Here is a 6,349-nt window from a genome sequence, read left to right on the forward strand (position 1 = left end):
TCCCAATGGAACTTCCAGAGAACTTATTTGAGAAAAATGGCATTTGTTCGGTTACCTTTTTCAGGTATATCTTTAACATTTAATATCGTTTCAAAATTACATATACTACCTGGAGTAGTCTTCCTTTCTCAACTAAAATGTTATTAGTATTCTGTTCAATATGCTCTCTTTTGACATCAGGTTTGGTTTGTGTTTGGTGCTGGTTTAGATATGGATTTACTGGGAATTGAAGTAGATGACAATACCTTGATTCCAGGACTTGCGGTGACTTCTTCACGTGCACAACCATTAGCAGGCATGTTAATATATTTCTTCCAATGAAACCATAGTTATTTAGTAATGAGGATTTCTAGAAGGGTCAATGAAAAATATGTTGGTGATGCAGCTTGGATGAATGGATTGGAAGTGTGTTCGGTAGAGGCCAACACCGGTCGCGGTGGCTTGATCCTATCTGTTGGAATATCGACTTGTTATGTTTACGTTATGTATAAGAAAACTCCAACCACCACGAGTGAAGCTGAAGCTTGGGAAGCAGAAAAGAAGGCATGTGGAGGATTACATTTCCTGGCATCCAGAGGACTTGGATTCGGATGATTGTGTCGGGTTCTGGCTCCTGTTGGACTTGCCTCCACCCCCTGTATAATTAAGAATCAATATATGTCATTGGACCTGTATTTGATTCTAAACTTCCAATGAATATAGCCAATTAGTTTTCACGTGTACATGGCTCAAATATAACGTTTATAAACGTGAATTCAGAAATGCAAAATTTAGATGGGATATGTAAAAGAAAATCGGACGGTATTCCATTCCAACCACTACAATAAAATGCGTCAATGGACAGCCTTCGGTTCTTCTTCACTAGAAGATTTAACTGTAACTTCCCCAAAACAAAATGCCTATGCTATAACATTAGTACAAATAAACAACTTCAAGATTATAAAATGGGGGAACAAAAATCTCTACAAATCCACTCACTCTGAATAAAATAGGGTTCCAGCTTCAAATTTTTGATATCTTTTGTTTTTGAAGAACAAATCGAACGCCTTGCTTCCCAATTTCCAAAGTCTTCATTCTACCATCATCTAACCTGACAGATAATGCGGATGTGCCCTCGATACTGCCCGTAACAGCTCCCTTGTGCCTGCTTGTTCAATTTCAAAACAGATGAGGATTAAATTCTGGGAACGAGCCTCAGAATCTAAAGTCTACAGCTATCAGAAACATACTTGGTTGAGATTAACTATGAAAATGAAAACATCATGAATCCTTTTTTTCTAATTCTAGAGCTCGAATTCTGAAGCAAACATGTGCAAAAGAAATTGTGGTTTGTTCAGTATTAAAGACTAAAGAGAGTCAAATCTTACCACGAATTGTCAGAGGCTTGATGAATTTCAACTTTCTTTCCAACTGCATCTTTACCTAACTTTCTTGATGTGATTGTGTGAAATTAACATCTTCATCTTCATTAAAAAATGATTTCTCCATGAAGGGCAATGGTCTCTTCTTTTCGACCTTTGGCCCTTTATAGAACTCTTTTCTTCATCATAATGAACCTGGGGATTCTGATTGTCAAGAACAGGTTTCTTCACTTTAAACTTAAGAGTTGGTTTGGGATATTTTGGCAAAGAATTCAAGATAGGCGTGTGGCCATAATCTTCGCTACTTTCACCATACATATCATCTCTGTCTTCCAACTGCTTTCCTGACACCACTTTACCCCCTCTAAGGGTGAAGACATCACCAGAAGGTGCAGCAGAGAGCCTATTTCCATCTACGTTTCCTTTTCCCAAAGCAACACGGGTGTGTTCTAGAGGAACAATTCCATGTCCATCAGAACTGTTTGCTGCACCAACTTTGGACCTCGATTCAGGAATTCGGACCTAATTCTGCCAAACTTTATCAATTTCCCTTCTCTTCCCATAATTTTCACAACTCTGACTTGGTGGAGCGATCAACTCCATCTACTGCAAACAGAAAACATTTGCACTGTCACAATCAATAACATTGAAAGGGGAAAAAAAACCTCACAAATGGTCACCAATTCCAGGGGGGAAAAAGCAATCTTTTGAACACCAAGGTAATGGATTCATGATAAATATATTACCGCCACCAGATTTAGCAGTACTGTCATGCGACTCCAGAAACTTGTCATCAATTCTATGTTGATTTGCATCTTGAACACCTAATAGCAGTCAGACATGAGACGGCATATCAGTTTTCAGATTAAAGCTCAAACAAGAGAGAATAACAAACCATTTTATTGCATGTCTCGAATATCTTGTTCATTCTATGAATAAAATCTTAACAATTGAAGGGGCCAGAGAAAAACCTAAATTTAATTTGGTGCAGCTAAGATATTAAATTGCAACCTAGGAGTATACACTAAAAGCACATCAGATGAAATGATGGATGTCTGACTGTAAGAAAATATGATCAGCATAATATGTGAACCCACGCAAATACAAGTTGTATTATAAACAGGGTAAGTGAAGCCATACCATTGTATGAAGTCGCATTTTGATCTCTTTGAAAGATTGAAGCATCAGACATTGGGGAGTTGGTAACATTTATTTTTGTGCACCAAGATTAATGACTAATTTCTTAGCTTTCACAGTCTTTGATTTGCTACTATGTTTTCTATTGTCATCTCCACGGTCTAAATCGTGTGGTTTATTGCTTTTGATTTTAATAACACGAGATGTCCCATCTTCATCACTAACCATCACCTCATCTACCAGCTTGTGTTTCAAAACCCTGGCTGATTGGTAGAACAAATACCAGCAACAGAAGAAAAAATATTTTGTTCTTCATTCATCTGAGATGCAACTTCATTGTTCCTGTCCTCAGCCAAGCTGTATCCTTGATATTGTATATCCTGATTCCCCTCAAAACTCAGCTGTGATTCTCCTTTGCTAATCAAGGATGCTTGGTGTGCCTTTTTCTTGGAATATTTTTACTTGAAGACTTTTTTCCATATTCCTTGTTCTTCGGTGATTTGTCAGCAAGACCCTTCAGTGAGAACTTCAGGGAACGTCCAAATTCATTTTTTAGCATCATAGACCATTTTCCTCATCATCTGAATACGGAGAGATAGAAATATATCTTCTTGAGTTGGCAGCCCGGCAGCAGCCCTCAGTCTAGCTATCAAATCTTGATCAGCTATGTCTCTTCTCTCCCAAAGCTCTCGAACAGCATCCTCCAGATCAGTAACCTGATAAAGATTTATGACAGCACTCGTAAGTTGAAAAGAATCCTTCGCCTATATCCCTTCAGAGAAAGAGAGAAGTGGAAGGAAACTACAATTCAAAGCTACCTGATAGCACTCTCCACGACATGTTGCACATTTATATTGCAGATTGTCATCTACTTGAAACAGCAGATATTTTTCATCACTGCGAAACACTTCTATCATATAAATAAAAATTTCCAAAAACTTGTGTGGCTGAAACGTCACTTTCTTCTTTCACTGGCGTACTAGAACTTTGTAAGGAAACAGCTCTTGTGGAGGATTTTACAGAATCTAAGGAATTCAACCATTTATTTGAAACTATATATTTACAAGGAATAAACTCATTGGAGTTGATGAATGATGAACGCAATCTATAAAATAAAACACCCACACACACATTCATAATGACAGTAACTGCCTCTTTATAAACATGCAATACACAATATGATAAAATAGAGAAGAATTAGAATGGTGACAAGAAAGAAACCTGATGCCATCACAGTGGCAGTGCACCCAACGCTGGCAAACATCACAGCAGACCATAGGTGTTGATTCGGAGTCCCTGTAAACCTGTAAGGTTGAAACAAAATGCCTAGTAAGTTCATTTCTTTAGAAAATCATGAAGCATGATAGATTCACAGTTTCACACGGTTTCTATTATCAATAAATAAAAGTAGTTCAGAATACCAGCATTTCTTTTTCTTCCGTTTGAAGGAACAACTTTAAGGAAATGAGATTCTTTCAAAACTCTCTAAGAAAACCTTAAATTGGCCCAGGTAATCACCGTTGATAATCACAAAAAATGAATTTACCTTCAAACATACAGGGCAATAATTTCCTTTCACAAACAACCTTCCACAAGCATCACAACAGGTGTATCCCAAAAACCACCTGCAAGATATAAAAAAATGAATTCAGATATTAATACTAGAGAAATGCTTCAGCAGAAGATCATCATTAGCTATCAGTTCTCAAGAACTACAACGCAAACGACATATTAAGGAGTTTCAGTAATTGAAAAGAAAAATGAAGCATTAATCTACACAGAGAGGAAAACTTCCAGTGCAAAACTCTGTTTCTATTGGTTACTAATCATACCGCACACTTAAACCCTTTCCAGGTACATTGGATCCACAGCTGTGACACCTTGTATGTTTTGGGCACAAATATGGCCCAGAAGAAACATTCTGCATAATCCAGGGATTATGTGAGCCAATCTATTCATAATCAATGTATAAAACTTAGCACAAGAAATGCAAATCTAACCTTATGTGAAGGATGTTGGCAGTAGCAATGATATGCACCATCACATCTTTTGCAGAACATGAGTCTAGTTGGATCTCCAGTACTTCGACACACCTAGAGAAGGAAGATAAGTAGCAATGAGTGCAACCAAAAATTTGAACATAATTTAGTGAAAACATGTATTAATATGAGAAAATAAATTACCTCACAGGTTCGACAGTAAGGCATGTCCAGGAAATCCAATGAAACAGATCTGCAATCATGCCAAATGTATAAGACTGTTAGTATAAGATAACAGCACAATAAATTATCTGCCTCCATTTTAGTACCTCTGTGCTTAGCCCAAGATTTCACGCAGCTCCTGTGGTACTTCTTGCCACAATTTCGGCAAGAGAGCATCCTTCTTGCCCTCTCACTCGCTTCATTCTCACCCAAGAAGCACATGTGGCACATCACATTTGTGTTGGACTGTCCTTGCTCATCTACAGCAGAACTTTTTGATGCAACCTGGAAAGAAAAAAGGTGTCATCACTTCTCGGAAATGTGAAAAAAGAACAGTCCAACACAAATGTGATCAACTAAAATGAACCTTTCCTATTCTCATTATACAAAGTTCAATTTCCGATTTAAACAACCAAAATATCTAGCCATTGAATCATTCTTTCCGATTTAGCTCAAACTAAATAATAGAATTCCCGAGCTCACTACAGTATGCATTTGTACAGCATCAAAATCAAAGATCCATCAGATTATACAGGCAGACATTAACAGAAGACAAACGTTTGTAAACTAAATTTTATTGTAAGGCATAAAAATCTGCACACTAAAGATGGCCAAACAGTCAATTTATAACATACGCATGTAGCTGAAAAACATCATAACCCCTGAATGGAACAAAATTCACACTTCACTATAACTAACCAAAACCCCAAAATAAAAATCAAGATACAAATGCAAAAATGTTACCGTAATATCACCCGACTCAACCCTCCTAGCATAATCCTCAGCTGCCACCATTGCGGCAGCGGCCTTCCCCTGAAGCGCGAGGCGCTTGGCTTGGGCCGACTCTTCGGCGGTATCAGCGCCACCACCGCCATCTCCGGCGGGAACCGGAGCGACTTTAGGTACGGGGACCTGGACGGTCCCCTCTCGAGCAACCCTAACGCCCCATGGATCTTTGAAAAAGGCTTCGAGCTGAGTCACTTCCTGCAAGAAGCCTTTCTTGGAGTTCGTGGACTGGAGATTCCGAGGAAACCCTAGCGAACAAAAGCAAATTCGCCCACTACAAAACAAAGAGAAACCATAAAAACACTAATACAACGAGCTTTGGAGAGCAAGTTAAAAGAAGAAGGGGAGGGGTGGGGGAATGCTTTTTTTTTTGTAATGTATATAAAAAAAAAGATGTACCACGTAATTGGGCAAGCTACGTGAAAGGCCATAGTGAGGGATTTTGGGATTTTGAATTTTTTGAGTTTTTGAGAGATTTAGCGATCTCGCTCCCAAAATTATTAAAATTAAAAATAAATAAAAAAAGATTTCTTATAGGGACAACTGCAATGGGCTAGCCTTGTGTATCCTCCTCTTTCTTCATTTTATTCATTTCATGTATAAGGACTCTTTTAAATTGTCGTTTTGGTCCCTCTATTAAGCTTATATTTTGAATTTAATCACATATTTTAAGTTGACATAATTTAATCTTCAATTTCTATAATATCATTAGTTAATCTGAATAGTTAAAATTGTTAAATATTTTTATTAAAATAATGACATGTTTTTACACTGAAAAAACAAATTCAAAATGTGACTTAGAATGGTTTTTCACTTGGAATGCTTTTTTAAGTAAGAGTTCACATTTATATTTTCTTTATTAAT

At 37.4% G+C, this 6,349-nt stretch overlaps 2 pseudogenes; one reads left to right on the forward strand and one right to left on the reverse strand.

The window, feature by feature from the left end:
• The first annotated feature begins 5 nt into the window (after nt 1-5).
• On the forward strand, nt 6-713 carry LOC120199430 (annotated as a pseudogene).
• A 74-nt stretch (nt 714-787) lies between these two features.
• LOC120199432 lies at nt 788-5,960 on the reverse strand (annotated as a pseudogene).
• Nucleotides 5,961-6,349: the final 389 nt, after the last annotated feature.

Source organism: Hibiscus syriacus, unplaced genomic scaffold, assembly GCF_006381635.1.
Source record: "Hibiscus syriacus cultivar Baekdansim isolate YM2019G1 unplaced genomic scaffold, ASM638163v2 tig00005459_pilon, whole genome shotgun sequence".
Classification (NCBI taxonomy): domain Eukaryota; kingdom Viridiplantae; phylum Streptophyta; class Magnoliopsida; order Malvales; family Malvaceae; genus Hibiscus; species Hibiscus syriacus.